Source organism: Leptopilina boulardi, unplaced genomic scaffold, assembly GCF_019393585.1.
Source record: "Leptopilina boulardi isolate dan_hultmark-lab unplaced genomic scaffold, ZJU_Lbou_2.1 LbouV2_165, whole genome shotgun sequence".
Taxonomy (NCBI): Eukaryota; Metazoa; Arthropoda; class Insecta; order Hymenoptera; family Figitidae; genus Leptopilina; species Leptopilina boulardi.
In genome coordinates, this window is record NW_026137713.1 from 4,172,721 (window position 1) to 4,193,231 (window position 20,511).

At 32.9% G+C, this 20,511-nt stretch overlaps 1 protein-coding gene across 12 annotated transcripts in view; it reads left to right on the top strand.

Annotated features, from left to right (window-relative positions):
* LOC127277372 (homeobox protein cut-like) overlaps nucleotides 1–20,511 on the top strand; it is an 83,760-nt gene that overhangs the window by 20,533 nt on the left and 42,716 nt on the right. The gene's annotated exons all lie outside the window — the stretch shown is intronic.

Consider the following 20,511-nt stretch of genomic DNA (forward strand, 5'->3'; position numbering starts at 1 on the left):
AGAAAACACACGTTTCAACGATCTTTCGAAAAGGGGGATGGATATATTCAAAGCTTCAAAACAGAAGCTATGCAGTGACTATATAGTCACTGCATCGAATCACAGCGGGAGCGCCATAAAAATATTTTTAGATACCAAGTTCTCTTTCTTTCTTCCACTGCTCCTTAACAGCTTCAAGGGTAAAGGGTGCGGGGGATCATGAAAGAACTGTAAAAAAAAAAAATTCAATGAGTGAGCCAGAAATAATGTAAAGAAAAGCGTTAGAAAATAAGAGGGAAACATCAGAGAAAGAGAGAGAAAAAGAGAGAATGAGAGAGAGAGGAAATGGTGTAGATGAGAATCACGATTCAAGTGAATAGCCACGTGGAGCCAATATATCAGTGAAAAAAAAAAAATCATTTCCGTTCCTATTTGATATCGACTCGTAATCCCTAATCTTTGTTTTCTCTACTGATTTCTTTAATATTTAAATTTGTCAGTTGCTTTAAATTTTTTTTTTAAATGCATCTGATGAAAATTTGTTTTTTTTTTTTAGACTCGCTCCTATTTCCTTTATTCTATGATTGAGAGTGTCTGGCGTCGTTTCTTCAATTTCGAGATACTTCAGTTTACGATTTTTTTTTTCTCTCTTCTTTTATTGCTTTCCGAGAAAATTGTCTGGAATGTGTCAATATTCCTATCCTCTTGATCTTACTCTTTTCAAGGGCATATATATATATTTTTTTTAAAAATAAATCAAAATAGACTACTTTTGTGATATTCTTTACTTCCTTTTCGAAAAAAAAAAAAATTGACTTGATAACACAAATATGATTTCGTTTAAAGTAATCTTTCTCTATCAATATTTATCTCATTCATTTGTATTTCAATAATTTTTTTTTTTTTTTAATTTCCTCCAAGTTTTTTTCCCAAGGTTGAGATGTTAATAAATTTTTTTTTTTTTTCAAAACCCCTATTTGATAATCATTACATCATAAGTGAACGATATCTTTTTGGTGAATCTTATCTTTACGATCCGTGAATCTGCAGATGTGCTCTTTCAGTTTTTAAAATGAAACATTTTTTTTTTATCTTTGATTTTCTCCTTTGGCTTTATATGCAGCAGTTACCTGGTGACATCATCTGCTTTCAGAAAAAAAATTTTTTTTTTGAATCGGAAACCTCGTTCAAGTATATTTCTTGAGGGTTATTGTTTCCGATTTTCACGAGCAATTGATCACGAATGGCCAAAAGTTCATAGATCGATATATACAATTCTCACTTTTAGTATATACATATGTGTTGTACGATCATTTCGGGTGAGATTGTCGATCGCTTTTGTATATATATATATATATATACCCGAGGGACTTGCAAGTGCCGAGTCACGCCTTGACAAACGGGGATGTCAAACAGATGTCTCGCTCCAGTATTCCAGACCATGTTTCCTTCAAAGATGAGCTCTCGCTCATTCTTCAAACACATTTCCTGTCTATGCTTAACAAAAAATTATTCTTCTTTGGTAATTAAATTTGTTTCAGATGTTTTTATTCTAAACACAGGGAGGAATTTTTTTTTTTTACCAGAAGGATCTTGACCTCCATAGTTTATACGACTGTAAGATTAATTACTAATTATCTAAATATTTCCTATCAAAAATTGACTACGAAAAAAGAAGAAATTGCTTACAGATGCTAACTGATGTTTGCTATCGGATCTATCAAAAATTAGTAACCACAGCTAAAATTTTTTGGGATGACAACGAAAATGTTTGCTATGATAAACTTAATTTTTTGAAAATTTACTGTCACAGCAAACTTTTTTCACCCCACAGCAAATTTTTTCGCTGTCCCGATGTTTGCTATCGAATCTATCAAAATTAGTAACCACAGTTAAATTTTTTATATGACAACGAAAATGTTTGCTATGATAAACTTAATTTTTTAAAAGTTCACTGTCACAGCAAACTATTTTCACCCCACAGCAAATTTCTTCGCTGTCCCGATGTTTGCTATCGAATCTATCAAAATTAGTAACCACAGCTAATTTTTTTGCTATGACAACGAAAATGTTTGCTATGCTAAACTTAATTTTTAAAAGTTCACTGTCACAGCAAACTTTTTTCACCCCACAGCAAATTTTTTCGCTGTCCCGAAGTTTGCTATCGAATCTATCAAAATTAGTAACCACAGCTAAATTTTTTATACGACAACGAAAATGTTTGCTATGATAAACTTAATTTTTAAAAGTTCACTGTCACAGCAAATTTTTTCGCTGTCCCTATATTTGATGTGACAGCAAATATGTAGTTTGCTGCCACAATAAACTTACCAATTTTTGAAATCTATAACAAATATAACGAATTTTTAATTGAAAATTATTATTTCATAGATTTATTTCTATTATTGAATTAAATAATTTCTTTTGTTAAATTAATTGAGGCATTAATTAATATAAATAAATATTTGACTCTCGCGAGTTTGAATTGTAGTGAATAATTAAAAGAATATCTTTCTCCAAAACCAATTTTATTTGGCTTGAGAAGATGAAATTAGTCACTCTGAATCCAGACACGGTTATATAAATTAAACAAAAATTTGTCGATCAGATTTGCCTCGCTTGAAAAAGTTGATTTTCCAGTAAATCGAGGAATGGAAAAGAAAAATGTATAAAAAAATAAAAAATAAATATATCCGTGCTCTACCTCATCCCCTTGTCAGTGCGTATGATTGGCTGTCGGCATCGTGCCGTTCGTTCGCTTGGGTTTGGTCATTTCGCTCGGTCAGTTTATAGGGGATTTGACACGCGACACGTTTCAGCTTTGCACCTGACGCCCGATCGTCAGTGGTTTTCACGGTCACTTAAAAAAAAAAAAAAAATCTCTTTTCAATCAATATAAATTTCCCCTATATTTGTTATAAAATAGTGAATTACTGTTTCTTAATAAAAAAAAAAAAATAAAATAATAATGTCAAATTATTTAAATGACAATAAAAGTATGGAAAAAAAAATCTCGAGTCATTAGTGAAAATAAATTAAATAAACGATAATATTGTTTGATATTAATAAAAATATATAATGATTAGAGTTTGATGACGTGTTTAAAAATGATGAAAGCTTGGTCGAATATGAATAGAACGGAGGCAATGTTTGTTTTAAATTAAAGGCAAAGATGTGCTTAGTATATAGTAGTAGGTCTCGGAAGGTTTCTGGCCACCGGCTCTCTCTCTCTCTTTCTCTCACAAGGATCATTTTTCATGACGCGCCATTCTGAGATAAAACTCCCTCACCTCATTCCCGCCACCGGATATCAATCAGTTTATATATATATGACTGTTAGAAAACAATATTTAAAATTAATATTGATTATCACAATACAAATTTCCATATTTATTTTATTTAAAAAACGTAATTTATAATATATTTAAAATAATAATAAATAAATTAATAACAGTGATATATGTTTCACTAAAATAGCAATAGTTTTCCCTATTCTAGAGAAATATATCGCTGTTCCAGATATAGAGATTTATTATTTCTCATTGAATAAAAAAGTGTGATTGATTAAAATTTTGTTAAACATTAGGATATGAAGAGAAATAAAAAAATTGATGAGATAAAAAAGAAAAAAAAAAGTATTATGAAAAAGCGATTTGAGGGTGTACAAATGGTGTCGATATTGTGCTTCCGGTGGCATAGCTATATAGTTATTCGTGCGAACATTCGTCGATAGCAAGCCGAGCGGTATCGAAGTTGATAAGCATTTGCGATACGATATGGTCCAGAGGAAGACAAAACACTCGTGAGCTTAAACCAAAGGCGTTTATTATAATGCGCTTCAATTTTTTTTCGTCATCAATTTTTTTCTACTCAAATATACCACACGCAGCATACTTCTTGTATTACAATGTTGTAATCAATTTTATTACATTTTTTGTTTTAAAAAATAGTATTAAATAACATAATATTGATAGAAAAAAATCATTTAATAAAAAATGCTGCGCATTGCATAAAAAAAAAAATAAAATTTTGAAATTCGTTGCTTATATATTTGCTTCACACATCCGTTTCCGTTTGCAAATAATAACGATCAATGCACAATGCAAACTCAACAGAAGGAGAGGGAGAGATAGAGAAGGAAAAAAACTTGGAATGCGATGGAAAAAAAAAAAATACGTAACGAGACAAAGTAGGGACGATGTCGCTTTCGGATGATGGTTTTGAGGTGAGGGGTTGTTGGGTCTCTAGAAAAAAAAAAAAAAAAAATCGCGCGTATTTGTTTAATTATCAACGGTACCGCATTAACTCGTTAATTGAGCGTCAGATGGTGAGCATTGTATCCGGTTGACACGCTTTGTACAAATCTATCTGAAGTTCTGCAGATGTTTTGTATGTGGGAGTGGGTCGTCGTGTGTTCTCTCTATTCGTCGCGAGAATTTTTCCCCTTCTCCTCCTCCTTTTTTTTTTTTCCCAAAAGCCGCGCACTCTAATATACTTTTTCGCATTACTCGTTTTTACGAATGAAACACATGCCACACATATACATATACAACATCGGCAGACGCGTTAATCGTATGCACAAATTAGAACAATAAGTGCGTGCCATTATATTCATAGAGCTAAGGAACAAAGTTTGAATGACATTTCTATGCCGCAACATCGGGGGCACTCTCTCTCTCGCGAACCCTTTTGTTCGATATTTAAACGACATAGACAGAAGGAAAGGCCAAAATGAGATGTTCGATGGCGAAAATAAAAAAAAAAAAAACATGTTCGGCAACTGGCTGTCAACGCTCTCGACTAATCAAGCGACGACCCTCACTTTCCTATGGGTCATCGACAAAAGCATTCCTCACTGAGTTTTTAATTCACATTTTCAGAATAAAGCCAAAGAATGAATCAAATGAAATAAATCGCACGAGACAAAAGACCGGTTTTTGTAATGAGAAAATAAACTTGATTGAATTTATTGGACTCTTATTAAAAAATTCCCCTGTGGAATGCTATGAGAAAGAGTGTTTTTTTATTTTTAATTTTGATGAAACAGAAAAAAAAATTATTTAGAAAAAATTATTTTATCCAAGAATTGAGAAAATAAGTTTTATATTAGAAAAATATAAAACTCTTATCATTGTATGTTTTCAATTAGCGGATTAGTATGTTATAATCTTGTTGACTTTATAATTTAATGACACACATATACACACACTATTTATAACTAATAATGATATAGGTAGGAGGAAAATTATTTTATGATGAGTCATTCGTTAAATTTTCAATTGAACCGTGCGGTGCCTTCCGTTGAATACAATTTGCTGATTAATAAGGGCTGGTAACGAGGTGCGCCGGTCGAGAATCACCAATACGAATTTATATAGAATTCAATTCAAACGAGAGAGGCCTACTAACGGGAAATATATATATATATATATCTGACGACTTCGATATTTACCGTATCGTAGCTCATTAATTATCTCACCTTCTATTTCAACGACAGTTTCCTGATTAGTGACGGGCACCTTCACATATATATATATATTTTCAATTGTATTACTTTCCACTAATTATTCTCATACTTTTTATTATCAATTTCCACATTGATCGATTGAATTTGTAATTTTATTCCCAACACTTTTTTTTATTTATAATTAATAGATATAAATTTTTTTCTGTTTCAGGTGAGTTCTGATTGTATTGTCTGAATTTATTGAACGGGTAAACGTGAGTAAATTTTTTGTTTCAAAATCTTTTTTGTAAAAAAAAGTAACATAACCTTAAAATTTGTCAGTACTTTTTTATGATCAAATCAAGGAATATACATAACCTCAAAACATATTTATCGGTTAGGGGAGGGTTTAACGGGTAAATAAAATCTTTCCACTTAGAAAGATTCCACGGAAAGTGCCCTCTGGAGGTTCTATCAGAATTCCGCCGGAACTTCCAATGTATAATTCCGTCGGAATTCCATCGAAGTTCCAAAGAATTTCCGATGGGATTCCGACGGAATTCGGATTAACTTTTTTCAAAATTCTTAAAGTCCTAATTCCGTCGGAATTCCGTCGGAATCCCATCGGAAATTCTTTGGAACTTCGATGGAATTCCGAAGGAATTATACGTTGGAAGTTCCGGCGGAAGAACCACCAGGAGGCACTTTCCGGGGAATCTTTCCAAGTGGGTTTTAAACATTGGCAGTGTTAGTTTTAAAACAATGATAATGTAAAATATTTCGCAATATATAAACATTCACACTAAATAACGAACGTAGCGACACATTAATTAACACTTTAAGGTTCATTCATTCAAAATTTGATTCGAAAAAAACTGAAAAAAATCAGAAATTGTGTAAAAATAACACTATAATAAATTTTACACCAATTGAGGGGGTAACTGTTCGTGCGCATTGGTTAACATAACCTTAAATAACCCTAATATCAAAATAACCGTAACCTTCTTGCTCCTTAAAAGGAGAGACAAACCATCGCTGAAGATCAAGTCGAAGAAGATGGGGAACCCCATTTTAAGGTACAATCACAACTGTGCAATCATCGGGCCTGTCTGCAGGTTGTTATGCACATTGTCATACCAAGCTGAAGGCAGGCACAATGTTTGCACAATTGTGACTATACCCTATAAATATACACCACCTTAGCACTAACTTCAATTTGCGATTTTGGGTAATAATTACCGCACTTACTTTTTTTCCTGCTATCCAAACGAAGAATCTTCATCCCGTATATAACAGGACACCTAAACGGTTCATTAATGTACATTTTTCAATATCAATTGAGTATTCAATATCAATTAAAGAATAACAAAAATGAACCTTCGCAAACCTTGCGATATTGAATGCCTTACAGTGATAAAAAAATTAGATTGCTAAAAGATGAGGAGTAATTGAGAGACCTATAATAATACGCTCCCAATTTAATCCTTAACTAAAACAAAATTTTTTAAACCACCGTTAAGATAAACCATCGCTGAATATCAAGTCAAAGAAAGTGTTGGACCACTTTAAGGTAAAATCACAACTGTACAATCAACGGGCCTGTCTCCAGGTTGTTATGCACATTGTCATACCAAGCTGAAGGCAGGCACGTTGTTTGTACAATTGTGACTGTACCCTATAAGCAATACCAACCACTTAGGACTCAAATTCAATTTGCGATTATGCTCACTCTTATCTGGAGTTTTTCATGAAACATTCATTCCACCATGATTAAAGATATGTATGGTAACAAACTGTTTGTTTATAGTTATTATACAAAAACTTAACGAATAAAATGGCTAAAAGCTCACAAGACTGATAATCATTTTTATTCGCCTATGTTCATACCATACATATGAGCGAGCCTAATAGGAAAAATACCAATAATAATGACGTTGACCTCTGTATTATAAAACAAAAAAAAAGAACAATTATGTGTCGCTACGTTATAAAAATTACTCACCAATTGCTGATATCGTAATCTGAAATAGAAAAAAAAAAAACAAAAATTAGTAAAAAAGTAAAAAGAAATATAATTAAAACATTTTGGAAGGAAAAGACAAAAGTTTACCTATACTCAGAGTTTTAGAAGGTTTTCGAAGGGGGGATTCTCGAAAAAAAGAAAGAGAGAAATGATGGTTTGATAGGCGAGTGAAGAAAAACATGGACTTGATCAAAGTAAAATACGCATTAGCAGCCATGTGGGTAATTATCCTAGACCTTTGCTTTAACCCCTTGCCTCGTCTGGTTTTCTCCTTTCGTTTCCCCACCTTTCCAACCCTCTTCTTTTACCCTTATATATCCTAACCAAACCCACTCTCTTTCTCATCATCCAAAGTCTGATTCTCGTTCGCTTTTCTCGACCGTCAATTTTATTCCAAAAGCTTCTCTCTCGCCGTTAAGGAAAATAATTTAATTAATCTGATTGAGAATGTTAATACCGCTGCCTCGCGAAATAATATCCAAATGAATTAATACCCATCGTCAAGTCGCGGTAGAGATCGAGAGAGATAAATAGACGCGAACGACATCGACTGGATGTACAACCTCCCTTGTATATATATATATATATATATATAAAAGAAGAAAAAGAGGAAAAGAGAACACAGGATACAGAGGAAGAGAGCCCTAATTAGCTAAGTAAAGCCCGAGTATTATCGCTTATTTTAAACCCCGTCTCTCTTTATCTTTCCTCTCAATCCCTTACACCCTTATTCCATTCTCTCTCTCTCTCTCTAACAAAATACAAAGTAACATATACTCTGCCGCTACATTTTAAAATTTTTCAAAAAAAATACTTTAAAATTTCCATTAAAAGTAGAATTTCTTTTTTTGTTTGTTTATATTTTAAAATAAAGTTAGTATAATTTTGATAAATGTATATAATTTGTATGATACATTTTTGTTTCTTTTTTGGGGAAAAATTCTGTGAAATTTTTTCTAAGGGTCTTTCTCGTGGAGATTGGGTAACAAAAGAGGGTGCGAGCCGCCTCACCCTTAACCCTTTTTGAACGATATGCAAAGACCCGTTGTCGTTGTCGTCGTCGTCGTCCCTCGTAATACACCGTGCACAAGGTACAATGAGTAATAATTTAAAACACGGATAAAATCGATATTAACCTCCTCCATCAGAGAGACCCTATATCCGAGAGTCCCTTCCCCCCCCCCCCTCAAACCCCCTTGAAAATTCACTTTGCGTCGACGTAGGCCGTGTGCAACTTTATCGACGCGTCTTTCGTATTTATTTGTAAATGTGTTCGTAAATAATATATATATATATATATATATATATATATAAATACGTATATGTAAGCATGAATTACGCGTGTTTGCTACTGTTTAAGTAATAATACATGTGTTACGCAGTATATGAGATTCTCTCTCTCTCTCTCTCTCTCGGTATCGGGTGTAGACATATAGTTTTGATCTTGACTGGGCTTTCTTCCATCGCTCCTTGAAAATGTCACGTATATATATATATATATATTTTCTCTCTCCGATCACTGAGTCGACTGCTTGTGTGTTATAATCAACCTCGCTGACTCATTGATTCAGTTAACAGATATACACTGCTTGCTAAATTAACGTTCCTTTGTCTCTGATGTAGTGTGTTTAATTTTTCATCCCCCCACTCTTCAATTGTAAGATCATCAATTGTTAAATTGCTATTTTAAACTTCAATTTTTTTTTAACTTGCCAAATATTTTATAATTAAAAAATTTTTTTTAAAAAATAATTTGAATTATTAAAATGACATGAAATATTCGCATATATATAGTTAAATATGTAATATAATTTAAAAAAATTTTTTTGTGTAATTTTTGATAATTTTTTTTCTTTTTTTACTTTAATGCATGAAATATATGTTTATCTAGAGCTCTCTTTCTTTCTCTCGTAAATCAGTTACTCGATATATATATATATATGTGTGTACATTGACGAGTTGGGCTAATTATTATTCGAGTCGAAGGACAAACGAAATATTAAGTTTCCATGACGTATATAATACACTGAGCACGAGATCAAAAATCGAACGATAAACTCTGCAAATTGTAATTCAGATCATACAATTTGTCACTTACTTGACATTGATTAACACTGATTACTCGCGCCACGTGGATTTCTAATATATATACTTTATAATTCCATTTTATTATAACCGCGTTTGTGTATACAAAAAAAAAGAAAAACCTTTTGTAAATACAAAATCCAATAAAATGTCATAATAATGGATTCTATTTTTAAATATAATGAAAAAATAAATTCCATTAAATAATGTCCTTTTAATTCAAAAATTATAATCCAATGAACAAAAAATAAATTATAATAATTTCTCATATTGACTTTGGAGAGTATGATCGATTCATGTTAGAATCGATTTGAAATGGTATAATTGATTCCCTTTAAAGCGTTTAGTATATGTACTCAGCGAGGTCTCTCTCTCCCTCTCTCTCTCTCTCTTTCTTCACCAAGCTTCGTCGAATTCAATGCGACGAAATTAAGGGAATTGAATTAACCACGATGGGAGTTTTCATTATCGAGAAAATTGGCAATTTTCCACTGTTAAGCTTAACGCTCGTTCTTACTGCCTTCTCTCGGATCGCGGCCGCGGGCTTAATCGCTAGAAACTTCCCGCGAGATTTCGAATGTCGCCATTAATTAGTACTCCCAATATTCGTAAAATTCAATGTTCCCAATTTCACTTACGTATACCATCAGCCCACTCGCGAAAGTCCCTCTTCACTTTATAGATATGTATATACAATTGCGAATTATGTATATAAATGTAAAAAAAAATAGTCGATCTAATTTTTTAAATTTTTTTTTAAAAAAAGTGCAAAAATTTAATTTTAATATTTGTTTTAATATGAATTTAAATATTTATATATAAAAGAGATGGAAAATTATTCTAAGTTTTTTTTTGCACATAAAGTTGTCTTTTCGTGCAAAGTTATCAGTTGTCCTTTAACACAATGTTATCAGTTACATTTCACTCAAAGTTATCAGTTGCATTATATTCAAAGTTATCACTTGTCTTTTACGTACAGAGTTATTTTTAGTACAAAAAAATAGCAGCTGTCTGTTTTATACAAAGTTATCAGTTGCCTTTTTTTCGTACAAAAGTTAACAGTTATGTATTTTCGTACAAATTTACCAGTTGTCTTTTCGTACAAATTTATCATTTATCTTTTAGTACAAAGTTAAAAGTTGCGTGTTTTATACAAAGTTATCAGTTGCCTTTTACGTAAAAAGTTATTAATTGTCTTTTCATACAAAGTTATCAGTTGCTTTTTTCCTACAGGGTCACCTGTTTTTTTTGTACAAAGTTATCAGTTGCCTTTTTCGTACAAAGTTATCAGTTATTTTTTAGTACAAAATTCCTACCTAATACAAATTTATCAGTTGTCTTTGAGTACAAAGTCAAATCTCATTTTTGCTCAAAGTTATCACTTGTCTGTTTTATACAATGTTATCAGTTGTCTTTTTTGTACAAAGTTATCAGTTATCTTTTGAGTATAGCTATATTCGCACAAGAGTTATCACTTGTCTGTTTCGTACAAAAGTTACCAGTTGTCTTTTCGTACAAATTTATCATTTACCTTTAGTACAAAGTTAAAAGTTGCGTGTTTTATACAAAGTTATCAGTTGCTTTCTTCCTACAGGGTCACCTGTTTTTTTTGTACAAAGTTATCAGTTGCCTTTTTCGTACAAAGTTATCAGTTATTTTTTAGTACAAAATGCCTGCCTAATACAAAGTTATCAGTTGTCTTTGAGTACAAAGTCAAATCTCTTTTCGCTCAAAGTTATCACTTTTCTGTTTTATACAAAGTTACCAGTTGTCTTTTCGTACAAATTTATCATTTATCTTTTAGTACAAAGTTAACAGTTGCCTGTTTTATACAAAGTGATCAGTTATGTCTTTTTTGTAAAAAGTTATCAGTTGCCTTTTTCGTACAAAAAGTTATCAGTTATTTTTTAGTACAAAATTAACAGTTGCCTGCCTAATATCAGTTGTTTTTGAGTACAAAGTAAAATCTCTTTTCGCTCAAAGTTATCACTTGTCTGTTTTATACAAAGTTATCAGTTGTCTTTTTCGTACAAAGTTATCAGCTATCTTTTAGCACAAAATTAACAGTTGCCTGTTTTATACAAAGTGATCAGTTATGTCTTTTTTGTACAAAGTTATCAGTTGCCTTTTTCGTACAAAAAGTTATCAGTTATTTTTTAGTACAAAATTAACAGTTGCCTGCCTAATATCAGTTGTTTTTGAGTACAAAGTAAAATCTCTTTACGCTCAAAGTAATCACTTTTCTGTTTTATACAAAGTTATCAGTTGTCTTTTTCGTACAAAGTTATCAGCTGTCTTCTAGCTCAAAAGTTAACAGTTGCCTGTTTTATACAAAGTGATCAGTTGTGTCTTTTTTGTACAAAGTTATCAGTTGCCTTTTTCGTACAAAGTTATCAGTTATTTTTTAGTACAAAATTAACAGTTGCCTGCCTAATACAAAGTTATCAGTTGTCTTTGAGTACAAAATCAAATCTCTTTTCGCTCAAAGTTATCTATCTGTTTTATACAAAGTTATCAGTTGTCTTTTCTGTACAAAGTTATCAGTTGTCTTTTCTGTACAAAGTTATCAGTCTTTGCTCTGTCTTGAAAAATATCATCAATTGACAAATATATAAATTTCCACTTTTTTTTCTATATATAATTGTGAAAAAAAAATTCCTACAACTTTAAACAATTTGCAAGTTATTATAATTTTCGAGGTATTAAATTTAATATATACAGAAAATTTAACTCACGTTACATGTTACATAAAAAAAAAAGACTCACACAATCTGTAATGGACAGTTTTTTTATATACACGCGGGTTCAAACTCGTATTTTTTAGCATTGCTATAACTGACGGAGTCAGGTGTGGTAGATTGGCATATCCGAAGGGGTTACACGTGCTTGGTATGTGCACGTGGATATTAGTATTTGCCCGCTGTTTGCAATGTATATGAGGAGTTTGACGTTTCAGTCAGCAACACGTATATATATATATATATATATATATATATATATATATATATATATATATATATATTTTGTTTTCGCTCATACCCCCTCGAGTCATGAGCGTCATCCCTACCTCTTTCCCACCCACCCGAAACATCCCCTCAATATCACACAAGTTCTGATTAGACGTAGAATTAATGATTCGAAAATCAATACATGCGCCTCTCTTGAGAGTATTAAGACATTTGGGGAAGGGATGAGGGACTAGGACATTATCCAAAATGGGGCTGAAGAAAGGGGTTTAGAAGAGAGAGAGAGAAAGAGATAGGCTCGATAAGAGGCGTTGAAGAGTGAGGAAAAGTCTGACTATTTTGTCACCAGAAAAACCCCTTCCTTCTGCCTTTGATAACTAATTAGTGTTTTACCCTCCCTCTCTACCCCACCACCTTTAAAGCCTTTATCGTACCAATCAGGGGTCGCTGGTTACCACGAGGATACTGAGGGGTTTGAAAAGGAACCCTTTTCTCTATATATATATATATATCGAAGGTTCGAGAATAACCCACCCCGAAAAGATGGAAATCAAAGGATTTTGTAAAGAGCGAAGCGTCAAAAGTGCGCTATAGGGATGGTAGAAGGAGGAGAACGAAAGGATCGGAAAAGAGAAGCAAAATGGAGAAAGATGGGGCAGTTAAAGGGGTTTGGAGAAAGAAGAGGAGGGGGGGGCAAAGGAGAGTGGATGCACTCTGTCTTTTCAACCCTCGAAGCGTACTCCAAAAAACCCTCGGTGAGTTCGATAGAGAGACAGAATAGAGACCTGATGTTACTTGGATTCATCCGGAAGAGGAAGAAGATCGTTCAAAACTTGACTGTCGTCGATTTCACCTCACAAGTTTCGAACAGTTTTCGATGGGACTGAAGAACGATCGTGTGCTTACTCTGACTCGGGGGTAATTACCTGCGGAAATAATTGAACCAACTAACGATCATTGATAAAATTTTCCAAAACTTCGTTTCGATCAAAAAAAAAATTCTAATTTCAATTTTTTTTATTTATATTTTAATATTCAGTATGAACATTATTTTAATTCATTTCGATATATTAAAATATCTCACAAAATTTATATATATATACACGGAGAAAAATGGAAAAACGAATAAAGTAACTTTTAATAATAAGTTACTATTTAAAAGTAAAATCTGAACTGTCCGCAGTTTCTGACAATTTTTACTCAGGAAATAGTAAAATTTGCTACTGTATTAGTAAAAATTATTTCGGAAACAGTTAATTTTTACTATTTCCGGAGTAAAAACTGCGGACAGTTCAGGTTTTACTTTTAAAGTATATAGTGAAAGTTATTTTTTTCCATTTTTCTCCGTGTAGTGATTGTGATTATTGAAAATTTAAAAAAAAAATTTAAATATAGAATATATATAGAAAAAAAGATTTCTTTTTAAATAATATATTTACGATTAAAATTAAATTCGAATGAATTATAAAAATATATGTTTAATTAAAAATACTTTAACAACTATAAATATATGACTTTTCTTTCAATTAAAAATTTTTATTAAAAATATTTTAACAACTATAACTATATATATCTTTTCTTTCAATTAAAGTTAAATTTGTCGAAAGAGGAAATTTTAAAATTTTTTCTTTAAAAATGCACATTTATTTAAATATATATATTCCGTAAAAAATTATTGGATAATTCCTTTATATGACGCGCTCTGAAGAAAAGGGAATCTTAGAAGCAGACAAATATTACATAGGTTATGTTTACTTTTGTTTTATCTTGATTAAAAGTTTCTTATTTTATTTATATATGTAAACTTAAAATCAGTTTTTATATTTTGAATTTAATAATGAACCCACTTGGAAAGATTCCCCGGAAAGTGCCCCCTTGAGGTTATCTATCAGAATTCCGCCGGAACATCCAAAACGTAATTCCGTCGGAATTCCATCGGAGTTCCAAAGAATTTCCGATGGGATTCCGACGAAGTTCCAAAGGAATTCTGACTAATTAATTCCGATTAATTTTTTTCAAAATTTTTAGTGTCCTAATTCCGTTGGAATTCCGTCAGAATCCCATCGGAAATTCTTTGGAATCCCGACGGAATTACGTTGGAAATTCCGGCGGAATTCTGATAGAACCTCCAGGAGGCACTTTCCGGGGAATCTTTCCAAGTGGGACTCTAAAAATTTTGAAAAAATTAATCGGAATTCGAATTAGGACTCTAAGAATTTTGAAAAAAATTAATCGGAATTCCGTCGGAATCTCATCGGAAATTCTTTGGAACTCCGATGGAACTGCGATGGAATTCCGACGGAATTCCGATTAATTTTTGTCAAAATTCTTAGAGTCCTAATTCCGTTGGAATCCCATCGGAAATTCTTTGGAACTCCGATGGAATTTCGTCGGAATTACGTTGGAAGTTCCGGCGGAATTCTGATAGAACCTCCAGGGGGCACTTTCCGGGGAATCTTTCCAAGTGGGAATTAACTTAAATATATCAATAATTTTGAGAGTTGATCCTCTTTGTGTATAGTGTAAGTTAAAAATGTTGAAACATAACCTATAATTTTTTGCTTCAAAGATCCCTTTCTTCAGAGCGCGTCACATATATATTTAAATATACAACTCGTTGTGTATTTTAAGTTAAAAATTTTAAAACATAACACATATAACACGGTGCGTTTTAAACGCGAAAAACGTCTTAAAACAAGACGTATTTTTTTTTGCACTTTTAAGACAACCAGTTTTTGCAGTAAAATTATTATTATTATTATTATTAATATTATTATTAATAATATTATTATTATTATTATTATTAATATTATTATTATTATTATTATTATTATTATCATCTTTCAAGACACAGTGTGTATAGCATAACCCATTTTAAGCACTGAAAACATCAATTATCTGCATATACATGTTTTCTTTAAATAAATGTTGAACATTGAGAGAAGAGATGCGACGTAGGCGCAAAATTCGCTACAACGACGACGCGAAATAGGAGGAACCAAAGCGGACAACATGAAACAGACGCCATAAATATCGAGACGTTCTTATATTTTCATCACGGGTCATCATTAAAATTTATGTTATGATCAGAAGTGCGCCTATACATCAGCTCACTGGGAAAAAGAGGGTGGTTAGAGTAAAAAAAAAAAAAAAAAAAAATGAGTTGGCGTGTCAAGAGACGAAATAGAAGGGGGGGGGGGCGAGTGAGGGTTATATGGTAGTTGGTGAGGTGGTAATATTGTAATCTATGTGTGAAAGAATGCACAAAGTGCGAAACAGAATAGAGACTACATACGAGAGAAAGTATAGAAAGGAGGGGGGAAGGGGAGGAGGAGTCAGAAAAAGGATGAAAAAGTGGCTTGAATTGTAAACCTACCCCCCCCCCTTCTCTTCTTTCTCGGTTGTAAGGGTAGTTTTCACCAGTAAGGGTGTGCGAGTGTCGAACGCATTCAGAAACAATGACGTCTATACCAAAATCCCTTCTCTATTTTTTTCCACAGGGTGCCATTAGACCCCCCCCTCCACTATACTGTGTGGTATGTCATAAAAATCATATAGGCGCATTAATAATTTCAAAATTTCTTTTTCAAGTATATATTTTTTTTACGTCAAAAAATTACATTTGTTTTTAAAAACAAAAAAAAAATGTGATTTTTTTTTTTTGATTTACCATACAAAGAGGGGGGATAGGGGTATGAAAATTAATAACGTTGTATATATATTTTTTTTTTTTTTTGTGGAATTACAAAACTGAACACGATCGATTGGAAAGGAACATAAAGATGATTGGCTTTTGACGAAAGGCCATTGTCGTTCGTTGGACCGAGCGGAATGGAAATGGCCAAACGGTAACTCGATTGCCCAGCAGCCCGTATGGATTGCGAATTATTTCTCCTGTGTGCTATGTGCATCGGCCGGCTGCTCATTCCGCGGCCAAACAATCGTGATCGATTCATGTAAATTTCCCCAACAATCGGTTTCTCGCGATTGCTTCCCTTTACCGATTTTGTCGCATATATACGTTATATATTATATATATCCATTGTTTGAATGCAATTTTTTTTTTTTTACACATACTAGTACATCTAAACCTTTTTTTTTCTCTCTCACTCATTTATTTGTCGCGACTCTTTTTCTCTCGTTTGACTTTTTTTTTTCTCAACATCTTGTGGAATTTTTTTTTTCTTTGGAAAAGGAAATCGACGCCGACACATCTTCTTGGGAATAAGTATATATATTTCTCTCTTTCATCGCAGTTCAACTTGGACCGGATGATCGGTAATTTTTTTTTTTTTTTTTATTAAAAAACTGGTTGATTTATTAGAAACAGCCGTGAGAATGTTTCGTCTCCAAATGCTCATACATACCGGAAGTGTGTTCTATAATTTCTAGGGTATACTGTAATAATTATACTCTTGTCATAAAATAAATTTTATGATCGATGTTTTCGAATGTAATTTATCAGTTTCAAAAGTAAGTAAATAATTAGTTCACTATAGAAATTAAAAAAAAAAAAAGTTACAAAAGAAAGAAGAAAGAGTACTTATTTAAGAAGGGGCTTTAATTTTTTCATTAGAACAATAGAGGACATCAAAGGGGTTTTTCTTCATTTTTTTTTCAACAAATACCTCGAGGCTAGATGGAGGGTGATTTTTTTTCCTTAGCGAAACTTTAAAATTCAGCCACAGTTAATTTTTCGAAATTATTTTTTTTTTAAATTTTAATCAATTCAACTTTTTTTTCTTCAAAAATTTTTAAATGAGATATATATATATATATATATATATATGGGAATGAGATTTTAAATGTTAGTATTTCCATTGGATTGAAATACACCCTGAGGAGTTTGGTTATGAGAGAATATTGTTGAATTCACCACGAAATGGGAGAGGGAGTTAGAAAAAAAAGAAGAAGAAGAAGAAGAGATTCTTATACAGCCCTCTTATAATCTCCCGAGGGATGCGGGAAGAGCGGCAGGGTGGATCAGTCGGTTATGACTACGGGGCTGTTATTTTTTTTTTCTTCTTCTTTTTTTTTGGGAGGGGAAGTGGGTTTAGAGGGTTGTGGGAGGAAGTGTGCGATATTTCAAATTTTCTCATTACACCACGAGGTGCGAATCTTCTCGCCTTCTCTATCACAATCACCTCCTCTTCTCTCATATACTTCCTGGTAATGCCCTTCTCTTTTTCTTCTCGCATAAGCTTTGAGCTATCCATGCGTCTCATCTTTCTCACCGATCCCCATCCCCCCCCCCTTCTCTTCCACCCTTCGGTCCTCCAATCACCTCCCCTTTTTCAATCTCACACCAACCAGCCATCAGAATGAACCCCTCTTGTATTTATTATTAAGATATCGACCGGCCCTATAGCCCTCTAGACACTGCAATATGCGGCTTGGAAAACACTTGGAGCATATAACATATATACATACACGAATCGTCAAGAAGGGAAACATGACACGATCTTCTTTCTCTTTATATTTTTTATATATATATATATGCTCTCTCGACACTTCGTTCTTTATATATAGCTTTTTTTTTAGAAAGAGATGAAAGGTGAAGAAATGTCAAGGCGATTTTCTATTCTTGTCTTTTGTGAATTAGTACTGTAAAGTATTTTTTTGCACATACATTGTCTTTTTTTCATTTTCTTTCCTGACATTTGGGAACATATTAATTCACTGCTTAATTAAACTTTTAGAATATATAGAGTTTCGAGTATTTTTTGCAGTAAAGTTGTCACATTTCTTTATTCTTTTATCAATTTCTTGATGTGTGTATTGCTTTCAAAGTTATCAGTTGTCTTACTAAAGTTGTTAGTTGGAAAGATTCCCCGGAAAGTGCCCCCTGGAGGCTCTATTAGAATTCCGCCGGAACTTCCAACGTAATTCCGTCGGAATTCCATCGGAGTTCCAAAGAATTTCCGATGGGATTCCAACGGAATTAGGACTCTAAGAATTTTGAAAAAAAATTAATCGGAATTCCGTCGGAATCTCATCGGAAATTCTTTGGAACTCCGATGGAACTCCGATGTAATTCCGACGGAATTCCGATTAATTTTTTCAAAATTTTTAGAGTCCCTCTTGGAAAGATTCCCCGGAAAGTGCCCCCTGAAGGTTCTATTAGAATTCCGCCGGAACTTCCAACGTAATTCCGCCGGAACTTCCAACGTAATTCCGTCGGAATTCCATCGGAGTTCCATCGGAGTTCCAAAGAATTTCCGATGGGATCCCAACGGAATTAGGACTTTAAGAATTTTGAAAAAAAATTAATCGGAATTCCGTCGGAATTCCATCGGAAATTCTTTGGGACTCCGATAAAACTGCGATGGAATTCCGACGGAATTCCGATTAATTTTTTTCAAAATTCTAAGAGTCCTAATTCCGTTCGAATCCCATTGGAAATTCTTTGGAACTCCGATGGAATTCCGACGGAATTGGGTTTGGAAATTCCGGCGGAATTCTGATAGAACCTCCAGGGGGCACTTTCCGGGGCGGAATCTTTCCAAGTGGTAATTATAAAATAGTATTAACAAAAATTCCCAGAATTAATCAATTCTAATAAATTGTCATTACTTAAAAATGGAGCTCGCTTTTTAAAATAAAATTCCCAGTCTATTTACTTTTCTCAACGAGTGTGTTGATCGTATATCGACTCTTTTTTTTTCCTCACTAACGAATGTCTTAAAGGAATACACTGTAATTTCAATGAGAGCTTCTAACAAGCAAAAAAGTTTACTTTCTAATGTTTGCGGTGCCCGGTATGTTTGTGTTGCGATTATAGATCGACGAAAAAGGATTTTCGAGTGTGAGACATAAGGAGAAACTGAAGTTGCGAATGATGGGGGAAAAAAAAATGAAGCAAAACACAGAGGGAGAAGTGTAAAGAGAGAGAAAGAGAGAGAGAGAGAGAAAAGAATGACGAAGAGGAAGAAAGAAGAAGAGATCTAGAATCGCTTCTTGGGTTGCACAAAGAATGTTCCACGTTTGACGGGGCACGACTGCTATACGTATATATAATGCCACAGCTGTTACTCGAATGCCGCTCTAACGCGGGTAAAATACACACGTGTGAACGGTGCTTAATACTGGCATTTATGTCCGTACATGAGCTATCACACGTGTGGACTTTTAACTTGAGAAAAGAATACAAAAGAGAAAGAAAAACCCCCCTCGAAGAAAGAGAGAAATCAAAAGCTTCTTTTTTTTCTAATTCCATCCTACTTTCCAAAAAAAAATCTGATCTCTAAAAACTGCAATCTTTCAAAAAAAAAAATTTCACACATTTTTGTAAAAAAAAATATAATTTTAAGAATAATTTATCGAATATTATATTTGATATTGAAGAAAGAAATCTTGATCTCCGAATCGAATCGATAAATACCTATCGATACGGGTCATATATATATGGGACCTTGGCGGCAAATACTATATATATATAATCATCAATTTGATGATACAGAAGAGGAAGAAGAAGCGAGACGAAATTCGTCGATATTACTTATTGTGAGTATATACGGGCAATAATGACCTCAGGGGCCTTTAAAAAAAAAAGAAAAATGATAATCGATCTTCGATGATCGTATGGATCAAAAGGCAGTAGCCATACTAATGATATAGGTGCTTGCTTCCATTCTCCATTCGACCTTCGCTCTGGTCGTTAGACTCGTGTAAAAGTTCGTCCCTAATGACTCGCGTCACGAAACCTTAGTTATCCATCGCCACAATTCAAAAAAAGATATATATAAAAAAAAAATTTAAGACATTTTTCTATTACATATTATAGAACCCTTTTATTAAACTAATTTCAGTTTCTGAAGACTAGATAATTTAGTTTAATGACTAATTAGTGACTTGTTCTTTTCTTGTCATAAAATATATATATATATAGGTTATGTAATTAATCGATCATAGAATTCAAATTGAGTCAGTTTCTTTAGCTTCGATAGGCATCGTCTCACTGTAATGACAAACACATGCGTTCTCACCCCAATCCCTTTCTCCTCGTGACGCCA